Genomic DNA, 18,485 nt, shown 5'->3' with positions numbered 1-18,485 from the left:
GAAACAGGCCCTTCGGCCCACCGGGTCCGCGCCGACCAGCGATCCCCGCACACTAACACTCTCCTACACGCACACACTAGGGACAATTTACAATTTTACCAAGGCAATTAACCTACAAACCTGCATGTCTTTGGTGTGCTGGAGGAAACTGGAGCACCTGGGGAAAACCCACGCAGGTCACGGGGAGAAGGTACAAACTCCGTACAGACAGCGCCCGTAGTCGGGATTGAACCCGGGTCTCTGGCGCCGTGGGGCAGCAGCTCTACCCGCTGTGCCACCGTGCCGACCCGTCTGTGCACTCTCTGCAGTATCTGCGGTCAAGAATGTGTGTGGTGTCACACAGGGTGCAGGTTTCAGTGCTGGCAGAGCTTGTTAATGGATAACAGGGTACAGAGGCTTCAGCACAACCTTGGGTCAGAGCCACAGAATGCAGTCTTTGTGTTGCTCTCATCACTCCCCGGCATATCTCCACATCCTCTGATTCCAGTGCGCTGACACAAGCGCACCCCATCAAATATGCGAGGAGGAACTGCAGGTGCCGGTTTAAACCGAAGACAGACGCTAACAGCTGGAGTAACTCAGCGGACAGGCAGCATCTCTGGAGAGAAGCGTCTCTCTCTCTCGTTTCCCTTATCCCTGACCAGTCTGAAGAAGGGTCTCGATCCGAAACGTCACCCATCCCTTCCCTCCCGAGATGCTGCCTAACCCGCTGAGATACTCCAGCATTTTGTGTCTACCAGCACAAATTCAGGATCGAACCAGGGTCTCTGGCACTGTGAGGCAGCAGCTCTACCCGCTGCGCCACCGCGCCGCCCTTCAGTCCATTGTAGGACTTGTACAGTCACTGAAGGCACATCCTAGCTTCAGAGCCAACACTCGCCTCACCCTTCTTTGAAATTAATAAAAGCGTTACAGTAGCATGCTTGTGTCCATGGGGTTTAGAGTTCTGGCTCCAGTTTGCTTTGTTTCTGAATGAATTATGTTCAGGCACATGAAGAGGGCAAGCTATTATATGAACTGTCCTCGACTTTCAACAACTTTCCTTGGTATTTGTTTAGTTTAGAGATGCAGCAGGAATCAGGCCCTTCGGCCCACTGTCTGTGCCAGCCCTCGATCACCGATTCACAACTCTCTGACTGAATTTGTTTTCCTCATCTCAGTTCTAAATGGCCTATCCCTTAATTAAACTGTGGCCCCTTGTTCTGGACTCCCCCAACATTGGGAGCATGTTTCCTGCCTCTAACGTGTCCAACCCCTTAATAATCTGATACGTTTCGATAAGATCTCCTCTGATCCTTCTAATTTCCAGTGTATACAAGCCTAGTCGCTCCAGTCTTTCAACATATGACAGTCCCGCCATTCCGTGAATTAACCTAGTACACCTACGCTGCACGCCCTCAATAGCAAGAATATCCTTCCTCAAATTTGCAGACCAAAACTGCACACTGTACTCCAGTGCGGTCTCACTAGGGCCCTGTATAACTGCAGAAGAACCTCTTTGCTCCTATAATCAACTCCTCTTGTTATGAAGGCCAACATTCCATTGGCTTTCTTCACTGCCTGCTGTACCTGCATGCTTCCTTTCAGTGACTAATGCACTAGGACACCCAGATCTCGTTGTACGTGCCCTGTTCCTAACTTGACTCCATTCAGATAATACTCTGCCTTCCTGTTCTTACCACCAAAGTGGATAACCTCACACTTATCCACATTAAACTGCATCTGCCATGCATCCGCCCACTCACACAACCTGTCCAAGTCACCCTGCAACCCCATAGCATCTTCCTCACAGTTAACACTACCACCCAGCTTTGTATCATCTGCAAATTTGCTAATGGTACTTTTAATCTCTTCATCCATGTCATTGATGTATATTATAAATAGCTGCGGTCCCAGCACCGAGCCTTGCAGTACCCCACTGGTCACTGCCTGCCATTCTGAAAGGGACCCATTTATCCCCACTCTTTGCTTTCTGTCTGTCAACCAATTTTCTATCCATGTCAGTACCCTATCTCCAATACCATGTGCTCTAATTTTGCCCACCAATCTTCTATGTGGGACCTTGTCGAAGGCTTTCTGAAAGTCGAGGTACACTGCATCCACCGGCTCTCCCCTGTCAATTTTCCTAGTTACATCCTCAAAGAATTCCAGAAGATTAGTCAAGCATGATTTCCCCTTCGTAAATCCATGCTGACTCGGAACAATCCTGTTACTACTATCCAAATGCTCCGCAATTTCGTCTTTTATAATTGACTCCAGCATCTTCCCCACCACTGATGTCAGACTAACTGGTCTATAATTTCCCGTTTTCTCTCTCCCTCCTTTCTTAAAAAAGTGGGACAACATTAGCTACCCTCCAATCCACAGGAACTGATCCTGAATCTGTAGAACATTGGAAAATGATCACCAATGCGTCCACAATTTCCAGCACCACCTCCTTAAGTACTCTGGGATGCAGACCACCAGGCCCTGGGGATTTATCAGCCTTCAGTCCAATCAGTCTACCCAACACTATTTCCTGCCTAATGTGGATTTCCTTCAGTTCCTCCGTCACCCTAGGATCTCTCGCCACTAGAACATCTGGGAGATTGCTTGTATCTTCCTTAGTGAAGACAGATCCAAAGTACCGGTTCAACTCGTCTGCCATTTCCTTGTGTCCCATAATAAATTCTCCAGCTTCTGTCTTCAAGGGACCCACATTTGCCTTGACTATTTTTTTCCTCTTTACATACCTAAAAAAGCTTTTACTATCCTCCTTTATATTATTGGCTAGTTTACCCTCGTACCTCATATTTTCTCCCCGTTTTGCCTTCTTTGTCGTCTTCTGTTGCTCTTTAAAAGAGTCCCAATCCTCTGGCTTCCCACTCTTCTTTGCTTTGTTGTACTTCTTCTCTTTTATTTTTATGCTGTCCTTGACTTCCCTTGTCAGGCACGGGTGCCTCTTACTCCCCTTGGAATCTTTCCTCCTCTTTGGGATAAATTGATCCTGCAACTTCTACATTATTGTTTCCAATATTGGAAACATCCTCTCTACATCCACTCTGTCCAAGCCTTTAAATATTCCGGATGTTTCAATGAGGTCCCCCCGCATTCATCTTATCTCCAGCAAGTAGAGGCCCAGTGCTGACAAATGCTCATCATAGGTTAACCTACTCATTCCTATGATCATTCTCGTAAACCTACTCTGGACCCTGTCTAGACCCAGCACATCCTTGCTTATATATGGGGCACATAATTGCTCACAATAATCCAAATGCTATCTTACCTTATCTACCAGCGCCTTGTAGAGCCACAAAATTGCATCATTGCTTCTGTATGGCGGCGCTGCCCTAGCAGCTGCGGCTTACCTGCGGTCCATTTGTCTTTGTGTTTTGTTGTGTTTTTGTGTCTTAATTGTCGTTGTGATGTCGTGTTTTTGTACTATGTGTGGGTGTGGGGGGGAGGGGGGGGAACTGTAAATTGTAAATATTTGTCCCTTCCGAACGGAGTCCCGACTTTTCTGGGTCTGGTCTCCGTTCCTGCTGCGGCCTACCATCGGCCCAACTCCTGGAGCTGTCGGCCCCCAGGGCTCTGGTTCGCAGAGCCCGCGGATCGGACTGACCACCACCGGAGCCGGCCGTCTTCGGAGGTTGCGGGAGCGGCTGCGACGCGACGCACCTTAGGCTCGGCCCGCTGTGGACCGTCCGGCGCGGCCTACAACCACAACAACCTGACTGCGGGCGAGGACAGCAGGAGAAGGGAAAGACATTGTGGCCTTCCATCACAGTGAGGAGAGAGAGGACTGGAGGAGACTCACTGTGATGGATGTTTCTTTTTTTTTTGTGTGTTTTTGGGGTTGGGTGGTTTGAGTGCCTGTTTAATGCTTTTGTTGTTGGACTGTGGGTGATTGAATTAACATTTTGTTCAAGATGGCCGCGCCGTTGTGTTTTGGCTGCCTGCCACTGTATGTTTCTTTTTTTTTCCTAGTCAGATGTGCAGCACTTTGGTCAACGTGGGTTGTTTTTAAATGTGCTATACAAATAAATTGACTTGACTTGACTTGACTTGACCCATTAGTTCTTAGTTATCTTTAGTTGTAAACCATCATCTACAGTTCTTTGCATCTCCTTAGTTAAGACTAGTTTAGTTTACTTTCATTGAGTTTAGAGATACAGCACGGAAACAGGCCCTTCAGCCCACCGAGTCCGTGCCGACCAGCGATCCACACTAGTTCTATGTTATCCCGCTCTCTCATCCACTCCCTACACACTAGGGGGCAATTTGCAGGTGGCCGATTAACTTACAAACCCGCACGTCTTTGGGATGTGGGAGGAAACCGGAGCACATTGCAGGAAACCCACGTACGCGGTCACGGGGAGAACGTGCAAACTCCACACACGGATGGAACCCGTGTCTCCGGCGCTGTAAGACAGCAGCTCTACCCGCTGCACCACTGTGCCGCTCGGATCAGAAGGCAGAGACTGCAAGGCTGCGAGATGCACAGTATTTATAATAAGAGATGTGTTAAGCACAGCATCTGCATTGTATAAAGCCTGCTGGCATAACAGTGCACGGATCACATTTCATATTAATAATGGCTTTGATTTAGTTCCCTCTTTGATTCAGGGGGCCTTTGTCTGCAGCTCCAGTCCAGGGCAAAAATAATTACAGGCTGCTCCTGTTCAAATCTCCGAAAGCCCAGTGACGTCGAGATGGAAAATGGGGAGAAGGGGGGGGGGGGGGGGAAAGAAATGGGGGCACGAGGAAATGCAAGTGCTGCAACCCTGAGCAAAAGCACAGTGCTGGAGGAACCCAGCGGGTCAGGCAGCATGTGTGGTGGGTATGGACAGACAAGGTTTTGGTTCATGGTTTAAGTTTTCATTTGTCATTGTCACGCGTACCCGCGGTACACTGAAAAGCTTTTGTTTTGCACGCTGTCCAATTAAATCAGATAATACCATTCATAAATACAGTCAAGTCAAACTCAAGTACGACAGGTGGAGCAAAGGGGGAAGATACAGAGTGTAGAATATAGTTCTCAGCATTGTAGCGCATCAGGTCCACAGACTAAGTCCAATGTCCGCAATGGGGTAGAGGTAGGGTTGCCAACTATAGCACTCCCAAATACGGGGAAAGGTAACATCACCCAGCCAGCGGCCACGTGCTCCCGCTCCACCAATGGCGGCCGCCACTCTCCCATCACACTAGGGGCAATTTACAGAGGGCCGGCTAAACTACAAACCCACTCATCTTTGGGGTGTGGGAGGAAACCGGAGCGCCCGGAGGAAACCCACGCGGTCCACACAGGGAGAAGGTGCATACTCCACATGCATGCGGCACCCGTTGTCGGGATCGATCCCGTGTCTCTGGCGCTGCGAGGCAGCGGCTCTGCTGCCCTTGGATGGTGAGGACACGATGGGCTGAAGAGCCTGCTTCTTCTATCCCGTTGGCTGACTCCGCCATGCTCACTGTGAGATCGCAGGGTTAATTGGATTCACGAGTCGGGGCCACCATGGGCAACTGGAGTCTCGTTACTCAACCCCACACACACGACAGAACCTGATTCATCGTTTGCTTTCAGTGCATGGAATCTATAGATTTATTTTAGTCCTGTTTGCTTTCTCCTTGAGTGCCTGCCTCCTGTGCGGTTTCTGATTAAAACCAGATTATGGTGAATGCAGTGAACTTGTGAACCTCCCTTATTCAATTACTCGCGGCGTTATCACTCCAGTATTCTCTGCAGACCCTTCTTCTAGCGGCCTGACACTCTTGCTTGCAGGAGGAATGTAGTGATGAATTATAATTTAGCCTGTGTGGATAGGAAACTACCCCACACTGAAACTGGCTCTGCATTTAACAAGCCCATCTTTATTTTTTTTAATTATAAATTCCGGACAGCTTCCATTTAATTTTCATTTTACTTGCAAAGCTTGGAATTTCTTAAATACAATTCCACCGCCCATTTTCACCGAAAGTCCCCCGATTTTCCGTCACTCTTGGTCGCGGAGACCTGCCGGGTTATCCCTCGTGCCGGTCCGATAGAGGTCACGGCCTCCAACGATAACTAGACAGAGCTCTTAGTGATAGCGGAGTCAGGGGATACGGGGAGAGGGGTTACTGATTGTGGATGGTCAGCCATGATCACAGTGAATGGGGCAGTGCTGGCTCGAAGGACCGAATGGCCTCCTCCTGCACCTGTTGTCTATTGATACCGGAACGGTCCGCCTTGGGATACCGGCTCACAGAGCCCGGCCGTGGGAATGGATCTGCCGGCTCCAGCCGGGCCGGAGTTCCAGAGTCCCGGCCGCAGGGAGGTAAATCCCAGCCGCAGATCGGCCGCGGGAGTCCCTCCCACCCCACCCCCTCTCCCCCCTCTACACCACCCCCTCTCTATCCCACCCCCTCTCCCCCTCTCTATCCCACCCCCACCCCCCCTCTCCATCCCACCCCCTCTCTATCCCACCCCCTCCCCCTCTCTATCCCACCCCCTCCCCCTCTCTATCCCACCCCTCCCCCTCTCTATCCCACCCCCTCCCCCTCTCTATCCCACCCCCTCTCTATCCCACCCCCTCTCTATCCCACCCCCTCTCTATCCCACCCCCTCTCTATCCCACCCCCTTTCTATCCCACCCCCTCTCTATCCAACCCCCTCTCCCCCTCTCCATCCCACCCCCTCTCCCCCCCTCTCTATCCCACCCCCCTTCTCCCTCTCCATCCCACCCCCTCTCCCCCCTCTCTATCCCACCCCCCTCTCCCTCTCCATCCCACCCCTCTCCCCCTCTCTATCCCACCCCACCCCCCCTCTCCATCGCACCCCCTCTCTATCCCACCCCCTCCCCCTCTCTATGCCACCCCCTCTCCCCCCTCTCTATCCAACCCCCTCTCCCCCTCTCTATCCCACCCCCTCCCTCCCCTCTCTATCCCACCCCCTCTCCCCCCTCTCTAACCCCTCCCCTCCCTCCCTTCTCTATCCCACCCCCTCTCCCCTTCTATCCCACCCCCTCTCTATCCCACCCCTTCTCCCCCTCTCTCCACCCCCCTCCCCTCTCTCCCCCCCCACTCTCTTCCCCCCCCCACTCTCTCCCCCCCCACTCTCTCCCCCCCCCACTCTCTCTCCCCCCCCACTCTCTCCCCCCCCCCCCACTCTCTCCCCCCCCCCCACTCTCTCCCCCCCCCCCCACTCTCTCCCCCCCCCCCCACACGCTCCAACGCAGCAGAGAGAAGCACAGAACCATCATGTGCTTTAATAGCTTTGTGGAGAGTGCAATGTAAAATAAAATCAGGACAATTGGGAATGAGATTTAGTTCACCGACAACACTGACCTAATATAATAGAGTTGTGTAACTAAGTTACAAAGCTTTTTTTAATGAAAATAATAGGTTTGTCATTCATTTGTTCTCTTTGTACAGACATTCTTTGGACAGGAATTAGAGGAAGCATAATTGACTGGGACGCAGTGTGTTGTGTGTGTGGGTGGAGTTGGAATGAAGTTTTAAAAGCTAACAAAATGATGTGGAGGCCAGGAGAGGAAGGTTTGTGTTTTTGATAGATGCAGTCGCGTGCAAAGAGTGCAAGAAAATAAAGTTTGTTAACTGCCCCTTCTGAGTATTATCCATGGAGTCATCAGCACGGCAACTGGGCCCTCGGCCCTCTGAAACTGGCTTCCTCTGAAGAAGGGTCTCGACTAGGGTTGCCAACTATCTAACTCCCAAATAAGGGACAAGGTGACGTCACCGCCTCGCGCCCCACGTGACCTCACCCAGCCAGCGTCCACTTGCTCCCGCTCCACTAATGGCGGCCGCCCAGGCCGGGATGCGGGATGCTATGCAACCTCCGTGAGGTGGCGCCCGGGCCTCCGTGCCTACACTGTCCCGACGTACACTGTCCGGAACAGGTAGCCGCAGATTTTAACCAGCATCTGCAGTTTTCTTCCTACAGCGTACGGGCCTACACCGCCCAATGGACCTAATATGGGACAGGGCGGTCCCGTAAGGGACAAGCCAATTTATAGACAATAGACAATAAGTGCAGGAGGAGGCCATTCGGCCCTTCGAGCCAGCACCGCCATTCAATGTGATCATGGCTGATCATTCTCAATCAGTACCCCGTTCCTGCCTTCTCCCCATACACCCTGACTCCGCTATCCTTAAGAGCTATCTAGCTCTCTCTTGAATGCATTCAGAGAATTGGTCTCCACTGCTTTCTGAGGCAGAGAATTCCACAGATTTACAACTCTCTGACTGAAAAAGTGTTTCCTCATCTCCGTTCTAAATGGTCTACCCCTTATTCTTAAAATGTGGCCCCTGGTTCTGGACTCCCCCAACATTTAGCCCAAAATACGGGATGTCCCGGCTAACACGGGACAGTTGGCAACCCTAGTTACAACATAATAAGCAAGAGACAATTTCAGGGCAGAAATGATGGGAGAAAGAACAGAATTTATCTGCTTGTTTAGCATCCCCTATAACCTTCTAATCCCTTCTCCTTGTGTCCATTGGGATGCATCTTGAATTTACAGTGCTGTTTGATTCAGACACCAGCTTTGGGCATCTTGTTTATATCAGATTGGTGCAACCATGTCCTAGGGACAATTTTGGAAAATTGGTGAGAATCTTCAACCCCTGACCTTAGTAGATCAAGACCTTGCCCCTCGGTATAATTGTGAAGCTTGGTGGAGGTGTGCTGGTAAATCTGCCCTTTGTTTGCAACTACGAGAGTGAGATAGCTCAATGGTTTCTGCCTTAAGTTTTGATAAATGAAGGTGTTTTCTACAAAATCGGGTTATTCAAAGTGGTCACAATTCAAAACGTTATCTTCAAAATGTTAATATTTAAAAATGATTACAGTGACTTTCGTCAGAGATCGGTGTTATTGTGCAATTACTGGTCGATACTTAGAGTCATAGCACAGTACAGCACTGAAACAGGCCCTTCGGCCCACCTTGTCCATGCTGACTTAAGTCTACATCCAAAAGAACACAAGGTGCTGGAGTAACTTTGCGGTAACACTGTTAGTTATAAAAGTTAGTAACTCTGCGGTTTGGACAGCATCTGTGGAGAACATGGGTAGGTAATGTTTCGGGTCAAGACCCTTCCTCAGACCTAACCTGAAATGTCACCTATCCATGTTCTCCAGAGATGCTGCCTGACCCGCTGAGTTACCCCAGCACTCTGTGGAACGTCACCGATCCATGTTCTCCAGAGATGCTGCCTGACCCGCTGAGTTACTCCGGCACTCTGTGAAACGTCACCTATCCATGTTCTCCACAGATGCTGCCTGACCCGCTGAGTTACTCCAGCACTTTGTGTCTTCTTTGGAAACCAGCATCTTTTCTACGTCATAAGTTTATATTTGTCGATTTATAATCCACTGATTTGGAAACCCGTTGTAAAGAACATCAAAATTATTGGTTAATGAATCATATTTTAGTTATGTGTTGGAGATTGTTAACGTTTATGAAGCACCTTTATCTCAAGATAATGCCTTTCCAGCGAATCACCTATCGTGTACGTATGCCAGCTGATTTGCACAGAGCAAAGTCCGAGAGAGAGCAAATGGGATGTCGTTAAGATGGAAATACTGCGGAGAAGATTACGAGGACGTTGCCAGGACTTGAGGGCCTGAGCTTTAGGGAGAGGTTAGGCAGGCTGGGACTTTATTCCTCGGAATGCAGGAGGCTGAGGGGTGATCTTATGGAGGTGTACAAAATCAGGAGGGGAACCCCTTTAGTCAGAGGGTTGTTAACCTGTGGAACTCATTGCCACAGAGGGCTGTGGAGGCCAAGTCAGTGGATATATTTAAGGCCGAGATAGACAAGTTCTTGATTGAAACGGTTGTCAAGGGTTATGGGGAGAAGGCAGGAGAATGGGACTAGGAGGCAGAGATCAGACATGATTGAACGGCGGGGTGGACTCGATGGGCCGAATGGCCTAATTCTACTCCTATAACTTGTAAACTTGTGAATTAATACCTGAGGGCAAGTGAATCATCCTCCCACAACCAGAGAGCAGTGCTGAACTACTATCGACCTCTTTGTTGACCCTCGGACTATCCTTGATCGGATGTTGCTAGCTTTACGTTGCACTGAACGTTATTCCCTTATCATGTATCTGTACGCTGTAAATGGATCGATTGTAATCATGTATAGTCTTTCTGCTGACTGGTTAGCGCGCAACAAAAGCTTTTCACTGTACCTCGGTACACGTGACAATAAACTAAACTGAACAGATAGGGTGAAGGGTATGGGAATCAAGACCCAGGGAACAGAGGTTTAACGTGAGAGAGGAAAGATTTAATAGGACCTATACGGGCCTGGACGCTTTGGGTCCAAACCTCTTCTGCGGGCCCGGCAACCCCCGTTGGGTGCAAACCGGGGTCGTGGTCGGGCGAGGGGGGAGAGGAAAGGGGAGAGGGGGCCACTTACCCCGGCCCCGGGCGGCCATCGCGAGCCTCGGACCCGTGAGGTGGAAACCTCTTCTGCAGCGGCAGCTCGGCGGCGACGGCCATCTTGTTTGACCCTCTGCCGCCGCGCTGCACCACGGGAGGAAGGTCAGGCGTGGGGCACGCCGGGACGGGCGTCGGTCCTCCCGGCGGGGGGGAGGGGGGGAGCGCATTTATTAAAGTTTATTACGTTAATTGCTTTTAAAATGTAACAAAACTTGATCAACCGAGACCGCAGGGGAATGGTGAGTAAGGTGGGCCTACAATTGTTGTGCTATCGTGTACCGTTTTGGCTGTATTTCGGGAACAAATTGATATACAATCAAATATACCAATATATATACATGATGAAAGTTTTAGTAATATAATAGATAGATGTAAAGGGCAACTTTTTCACTCAGACGGTGCAGGATACAGAACGAGCTGTCCGCACTGACAGTACCCAAGGTCAGAATCGAACCTGGGTCTCATGTGCTTTGAGGCAGCAGTTCTTCTGCTGCACCACTACTGAGCTAACTTCCCTTAAGTGCATCTCAACTGTTCCCACAACCTGTGGTAGCACATTCCACATTGTAAGAAGCTTCCGGACAAGGGGATTCAACCTCGCCTTACCTATGGTATACATAGAAACATAGAAACATAGAAAATAGGTGCAGGAGTAGGCCATTCGGCCCTTCGAGCCTGCACCGCCATTCAATATGATCATGGCTGTTACATTCAGTGATCTTCCTTGACAGAGAATATCGGCAGGTTGATAGGTTCTTGATTAGTATGGGTGTCAGGGGTTACGGGGAGAAGGCAGGAGAATGTGGTTAGGAGGGAGAGAGGTAGATAGATCAGCCATGATTGAATGGCAGAGTAGACTCGATGGGCCGAATGGCCTAATTCTGCTCCGAGAACTTGTGAACATCCAATATTCCCACAACTCGAGACAAATAATGACATTTGAAATAATTTACGTCAACTTAGTTAATCTACTATTTACGCCTGGCTCTGCAAATAAACAGAATTGTCCACTGATTTTCACGTCGAGTTATTTATATTTAGGAGCCTAGTAATCTGCGGTGAATAAAATGTTCTTCTGGGCTGCAGCAAATGAGGAGCAGATGTCGATTTAGTGGCTTGGAACACTGAGCTGGTGGGGCCAAGTTATCTCGGAATAATTATTCCCTGATCGTGCTCTAATCCAGCCTCATCTTAAATACATCCATGCTGCATTCCTTCCTTGTTCTCCCCTCCCATAGAATGGTGGTGCAGCGGTAGAGTTGCTGCCTCACAGCGCCAGAGACCAGGGTTCCATCCTGACTACGGGTGCTGTCTGTACGGAGTTTGCACGTTCCCCCCTCCCCTGACCTGCGTGGGTTTTCTCCATGATCTTCGGTTTCCTCCCACACTCCAAAGACGTACAAGTTTGTAGGTTAATTGGCGTGGTCTACGTGTTAATGTGCGGGGATCGCTGGTCGGCGTGGACTCGGTGGGCTGTTTCCACGCTGCATCTCTGACCTAAACTAAACAAAACTTTTATTCCACTCTTGAGCTCCACGTTGTGAGTGGGATCAACAGGTGATATACGTGTGAGGCTGCTGTATCCTATCAACCTCCAACTAAAAAGGCAGCCACGGTCAAAGCAAAGCTACTAGAGGAGCAAGATGGACCACTCTGTCGAAATCGCCTATACTGAAGTGTAGTACGCAAAGGAGTGTAACGTCCGCCATTTTAGTAGGTCGTTCGATTTGCCTCTCGCAGTGTGATCAATGTTATGGGGGAACAGTATGTGTGATGATACCATTAAAATGCAGAATGTATCTCATCTATCAATTCACAGATTTATGTTATTTTTCTTTTTAAACGTTTCTGCAAGTTTCTGCCTACTAAAATGGCGCCTTGACATAATAATAATAATAATATATTCCTTTATTCGTCCCACACCGGGAAATTTACAGACATACTACGGTTTTTAGGGTCGAGTGGTCTATCTTGCTCTGCTCTAGTATCTTGGGGTCAAAGTGATAAAGGTATTAAGTATAGAAGTTGGGATGTTGTGTTACAGTTGTACGAGGCGTTGGTGAGGCCGCATATGGAGTATTGCGTTCAGATTTGGTCACCCTGCGATTGGAAGGATGTCCTGAAGTTGGAAAGAATACAGAGAAGGTTTACGAGGACGTTGCCAGGACTCGAGGGCCTGAGCTTCAGGGAGAGGTTGGGCAGGGCTAGGACTTGGAACGCAAGAGGATGAGGGGGTGATCATGTAGACGTACTGTATATAAAGTCAGAGAAACACGGTATTCCAGATTAGAAGCATGCATGTAGCCCAAAGGCAAACCTGATAGTGGGTGTCCATGCTCTCCTCCAACAGAAACCTCTACTCTTGAGAAGAGCAACACGTTTCTCAGGGCGGCACGGTGGCGCAGCGGTAGAGTTGCTGCCTCACAGTGCCAGAAACATAGAAACACAAATATTGGAAAAAATCACAAGAGGAGCAACCTTAGTTGGCGGAGCAGGAGCGCGTGGCCGCTGGCTGGGTGAGGTCACGTGGGGCGCGGCGCGGTGACGTCACCTTGTCCCGCATTTGGGAGTGAGGAAGTTGGCAACCCCAGACAGGATACAGGGTATAACGTTTAGTGCACGATAAAGTCCAGTAAAGTTCGCTTAAAGATAGTTGAAAGGTCTTCAATGAGGCCGATAGGACGTCAGGACCGCTTTCTAGTTGGTGAGAGGACGGTTCAGTTGCCCGATAACAGCTGCGAAGAAGCTGGCCCTATCCATCCCACGAGGGACCATTTACAATTATACTGAAGCCAGTTATCCTACAAACCTGTACACCGTTGGAGTGTGGGAGGAAACCGGAGCACCCAGAGAATACCCACACAGGTCATAAGGAGAACGTACAAACTCCGTACAGACGACAGCTGTAGTCAGGACCGACCCCGGGTCTCAGAGCTCAGAGAACTCACCCAGAGAGTTGTGAATTTGTGGAATTCTCTGCCACAGAGGGCAGTGGAGGCCAAATCACTGGATGGATTTAAGAGAGAGTTAGATAGAGCTCTAGGGGCTAGCGGAATCAAGGGATATGGGGAGAAGGCAGGCACGGGTTACTGATTGTGGATGATCAGCCATGATCATATTGAATGGCGGTGCTGGCTCGAAGGGCCAGATGGCCTCCTCCTGCACCTATTTTCTAAGTTTTCTCTGTTAAATCTTTACGTTTTTCTGTGTCTTTCGCAGCCTTAAAATATCTCAAACTGCTTCAGTGCCAATGAACAGCTTCCAAATGGCAAACCGTGTTGTAACATGGGAAACATGGAAGCCAATTTGCTCATGTCAGGTGCGCAAGGTCAAAGATGTGATAATCAGCTGGGAACTCACTTTAGTCAGGAGTCACGAGTATTTTAAATGTCACACGGACCGAAACGGAACAATGAAATCCTTACTTGCAGCAGATTACAACAGATTTGTAAACTCGGTACACAATAGATGATGTAATAAACAGACATTAAAAAAAAGACGTTCAAAAAATGAAGAAAAATCAAATTTGTGCAAAAAAAAACCAAAAACAAAAGCTCGAAGTCCCAAGTGCAATCATAAGGCCATTCAGCCCATTAAGTCTACTCCACCATTCAATCATGGCTGATCTATCTTTCCCTCCCAACCCCATTCTCCTGCCTTCTGACACCCGTACTAATCATGAATCTATCTATCTCTGCCTTAAATATATCCACTGACCTGGCAAAGAATTCCACAGATTCACCAGTCTATCACCCAATCAAGGTTCGTTCCTAGTTCCTACTCTGAAGAAGGGTCTCGACCCGAAACGTCACCCGTTCCTTCTCTCCAGAGATGCTGCCTGACCCGTTGAGTTACTCCAGCTTTTTGTGTCTACTCTGAATCAAGTGTTCAACCAGTTCTGCCACAGCTCCCGACTCGCCCGCTGTTTCTGCAATGTTACTTTCACAGATAACCCAGTGGAACCATTCAATCTCGAGGCTCAATGATCCAAAACTGGAACCAACTGAGTGAAAGGTTAAATCAACGGCATCACAAACGGAGTCATGCACAGATGGCGTCAGCTGGCTGGAGTTCCGAGCCGGCTGACATAGAGCATCAGAGCTGACATTTAGCCTGTGCAAGTCTGCATAAGGTGCCTATCTTGCAAACGCAAATTGTTTTTACTGTGTGAAATCTACTCCACAAAGATTTCTGAAATATTCTTTGAGCTAAAGCACCATATGTTTTGTCAAAATAAACCCTTTGCGGAGCACAGTTGGTTGTGATAACAACTCGTGAGCCAGAGCTGACAAGCTATATTTTCTAGTGCACTACCCTGCTAGTAACAGCGTGTGAATGCTCGCATAGTCCATGACATTGATGTTGTTTGTAGGATAAATATTGACCAGGCTAACGGGGAGAGCAGACCTCCGCTCAGCTCCAGAATGGCATCCCCTGACATTTTGCATCTGCCTCAAAGCATGTGTAATAATTCATCTGAATTTTGGCAGTGGCCCAGTGGTTGCTGTTGTACGTTCTCTCTGTGACCACATGGGTTTTCTCCGGGAGCCCCGGTTTCCTCCCACACTCCAAAGATTTGCAGGTTTGTAGGTTGATTATCTTTTTAGATTTTTTTTTTAGATTTAGAGGCACAGCGCGGAAACAGGCCCTTCGGCCCACCGAGTCCGTGCCGCCCAGCGATCCCCGCACATTAACACTATCCTACACACACTAGGGACAATTTTTACATTTACCCAGTCAATTAACCTACAAACCAGCACGTCTTTGGAGTGTGGGAGGAAACCGAAGATCTTGGAGAAAACCCACGCAGGTCACGGGGAGAACGTACAAACTCCGTACAGACGGCGCCCGTAGTCAGGATCAAACCCGAGTCTCCGGCGCTGCATTCGCTGTAAGGCGGCAACTCTACCGCTGCGCCACCGTGCCGCCCCTTTGGAAGTCTTAGATGGGAAAATAGAAATAGAAAACAAATAAATAGAAAGAGAAATATGGCGTCACGGAGGCGCAGCGGTAGAGTTGCTGCCTCACCGCGCCAGAGACCCGGGTTCCATCCTGACTACGGGTGCTGTCGGTAAGGAGTTAGTACGTTCTCCCCGTGACCTGCGTGGGTTTTCTCCGGGTTCCTCCTACACTCTAAAGACGTGCAGGTTTGTAGGTTAATTGGCTTTTGTAAAGATTGCAAATTGTCCCGAGTGTGCGTAGGATAATGTTAGTGTATGGGGATCGCTTGTCGCTGCAAACTCAATGGGCCGAAGGGCCTGTTTCCAGGCTGTATCTACAAACTAAACTAAACCAAACTCAACAGTCTGACCATAAAGCCATGTAACAAAGCCCCAACATGGAGTGGGTGAAAGGAAACTGCAGATGTTGATTCACAAAAAAAGACACAAAGTGCTGGAGTAATCGAGCAGGAGAGACAGCATCTCTGGAGTACATGGACAGGCAATATTTCAGATCGGGACTTTTTTCAGATGCTGCCTGATCCACTGAGTTACTCAAGCACTTTGTGTTTTTTTGTGATTAAACCGGAAAAAAAATTGAAAGCCATTACCCTACGGAGCAGAGATGTAGTTTGTAATCTCAGTGTGTAGAATGCAGGGTTGCCAACTGTCCCGTATTAGCCGTATTGTCCCGTATTGGGCTAAATTAGTTTGTCCCGTATGGGACTGCCCTTATAGACAATAGACAATAGGTGCAGGAGGAGGCCATTCGGCCCTTCGAGCCAGCACCGCCATTCAATGTGATCATGGCTGATCATTTTCAATCAGTACCCCGTTCCTGACTCCGCTATCCTTAAGAGCTCTATCTAGCTCTCTCTGACTGAAAAAGTTTTTCCTCATCTCAGTTCTAAATGGCCTACCCTTTATTCTTAAACTGTGGCCCCTTGTCCCGTATTAGTAGGGTTGCCAACTTCCTCACTCTCAAATATGGGACAAAGTGTGACGTCACCGCCCCGCGCCCCACGTGACCTCACTCAACTAGCAGCCACGTGCTCCTGCTCCACCAATGGCGGCCGCCATTGGTGGAGCGGGAGCACGTGACCGCTGGCTGGGTGAGGTCACGTGGGGCGCGGGGCGGTGACGTCACCCCTTGTCCCTTTTTTGGGAGCGAGGAAGTTGGCAACCCTAGTAGAACGTCTCATACAAATCTCAGGAAGCTCACTTGGAATAGAATGCAATGGAGCTTTTGCAAGCAGCAAGTACACTACATTTAATGAATGGATAGACACAAAGTGCCGGAGTAACTCAGAGAGTCGGGCAGCATCTCTGGAGAACGGGGATGGGTGACGTTGTGGGTCGAGACCCTTCTTATTCTCTAGAGATGATGTCTGACCCTCTGAGTTGCTCCAGCACTTTGTTCATGTTCATAAGTGATAGGAGCAGAATTAAGCCATTCGGCCCATCAATTTTACTCCACTATTCAATCATGTGTCTTTGTTTGGTTTGAACCAGCATCTGCAGTTCTTATAAGAAAATAACTGCAGATGCTGGTACAAATCGAAGGTATTTATTCACAAAATGCTGGAGTAACTCAGCGGGTCAGGCAGCATCTCAGGAGAGAAGGAATGGGTGACGTTTCGGGTCGTGACTCTTCTTCAGACTGTTCTTTGTTTCTGTTTGCAATGAGTGGATATGGCATGGTGTGTATTTTGATCAGGATGTTTTTCACAGAGAACTACATTTAGACTTCTAAGGCTTTTCGAGAGAGAATAAACAGGATATGTTGAGCTTATCAACATCAAGCATTTAATGATAGCAAACTTTAACCAGTCAAGTGCTGCCTGGGCCACTTAGCATTGGGTGCCAAGGCCTGGTCAGAGACTGACCGATGGCCTTCTGCTCTCTTGAAATTCCTTTGTTACTTTGTAAATGCTTAGGTGTGAAAATCCACTTTTAACTACACCATGTGTTAAGCTCTGTCCAGTGATCTCAGAGTCATAGAGGCCCAGCCTCAGAATAAAAGGACGTATCTTTAGAATGGCGATGAGGTATTTCTTTGGCCAGAGGGTGGAGAATCTGTGGAATTCATTGCCACAGATGGTGGTGGAGGACAAGTCATTGGGTATTGTAAGTCCAGGACTGGTAAGGACGTCAAAGATTATGAGGAGCAGGCAGGAGAATGGGTTTGAGAGGGAAAAATAGATCAGCCATGATCAAATGGAGGAATAGACTCAATGGGTCGAATGGTCAAATTCTGCTCCTGTATCTTATGGAGTTATGCAGCATGGAATCTCGTCCACTCTAACTAAGCTGTCCCATCTATGCTGGTCTTGATGGTTCAGGTGATGGTTCAGGTGATGGTGACGGTTCAGGTGATGGTTCAGGTGATAGTTCAGGTGATGGTTCAGGTGATGGTTCAGGTGATGGTTCAGGTGATGGTGACGGTTCAGGTGACGGTTCAGGTGATGGTTCAGGTGATGGTTCAGGTGATAGTTCAGGTGACGGTTCAGGTGATGGTTTAGGTGATAGTTCAGGTGACGGTTCAGGTGATGGTTCAGGTGATGGTTCAGGTGATGGTTCAGGTGATAGTTCAGGTGACGGTTCAGGTGATGGTTTAGGAAGGGATAGGTTGTTTTTTCGGATCATCCACTCGGCTGACAAGGAAGACCGTGCAGGGTGATTCATCCCTTTAATTAGTAGCTTTGGAGTTTGCACATTCTCCCTGTGACGACGTGGGTTGTTTTCCGGGTGCTCCAGCTTCCTCCCACATCCCAAAGACCTGCAGATTTGGAGGTTAATTGGCCTCACTAAAAATCGCCCCTCGTGTGTAGGAAGTGGATGCAAAAGTGGGGGATAACATAGAACTAGTGTGAACGGGTGATCAGTGGCTGGCACGGACTCAATGGGCTGAAGGGCCTGTTTGTTTGCTGTATCTCTAAACTCTGTACTAAATTCGCAATGTGCACCTCATCACAACTTTTCAGGACATGCATGCATTAAATGTTTCTGCTGTACAATTAGGGTTGCCAAATGTCCCGTATTAGCCGGGACATCCCGTATTTTGACCTAAATTAGTTTATCCCGTACGGGACCGCCCTTGTCCCATATTAGTAGGGTTG

At 48.9% G+C, this 18,485-nt stretch overlaps 2 protein-coding genes across 8 annotated transcripts in view; one reads left to right on the top strand and one right to left on the bottom strand.

Annotated features, from left to right (window-relative positions):
- Positions 1-18,485, top strand: part of chlsn (cholesin) — a 186,323-nt gene that overhangs the window by 132,301 nt on the left and 35,537 nt on the right. The gene's annotated exons all lie outside the window — the stretch shown is intronic.
- The window catches only part of gpr146 (G protein-coupled receptor 146), a 70,760-nt gene that overhangs the window by 32,191 nt on the left and 20,084 nt on the right, over positions 1-18,485 (bottom strand). The window contains exon 1 of one of the 7 annotated variants that reach the window (XM_078417611.1): positions 121-211. The exons of the other annotated variants lie outside the window; for them this stretch is intronic. The gene's annotated coding sequence lies outside the window, so the exon portion shown is untranslated. Of the gene's footprint in view, positions 1-120; positions 212-18,485 lie in introns of those variants that run through there. 7 annotated transcript variants of the gene reach the window in all.

Source organism: Rhinoraja longicauda, chromosome 21, assembly GCF_053455715.1.
Source record: "Rhinoraja longicauda isolate Sanriku21f chromosome 21, sRhiLon1.1, whole genome shotgun sequence".
In the NCBI taxonomy this organism is placed as follows: domain Eukaryota; kingdom Metazoa; phylum Chordata; class Chondrichthyes; order Rajiformes; family Arhynchobatidae; genus Rhinoraja; species Rhinoraja longicauda.
This window is presented reverse-complemented; position numbering and strand designations above follow the sequence as displayed.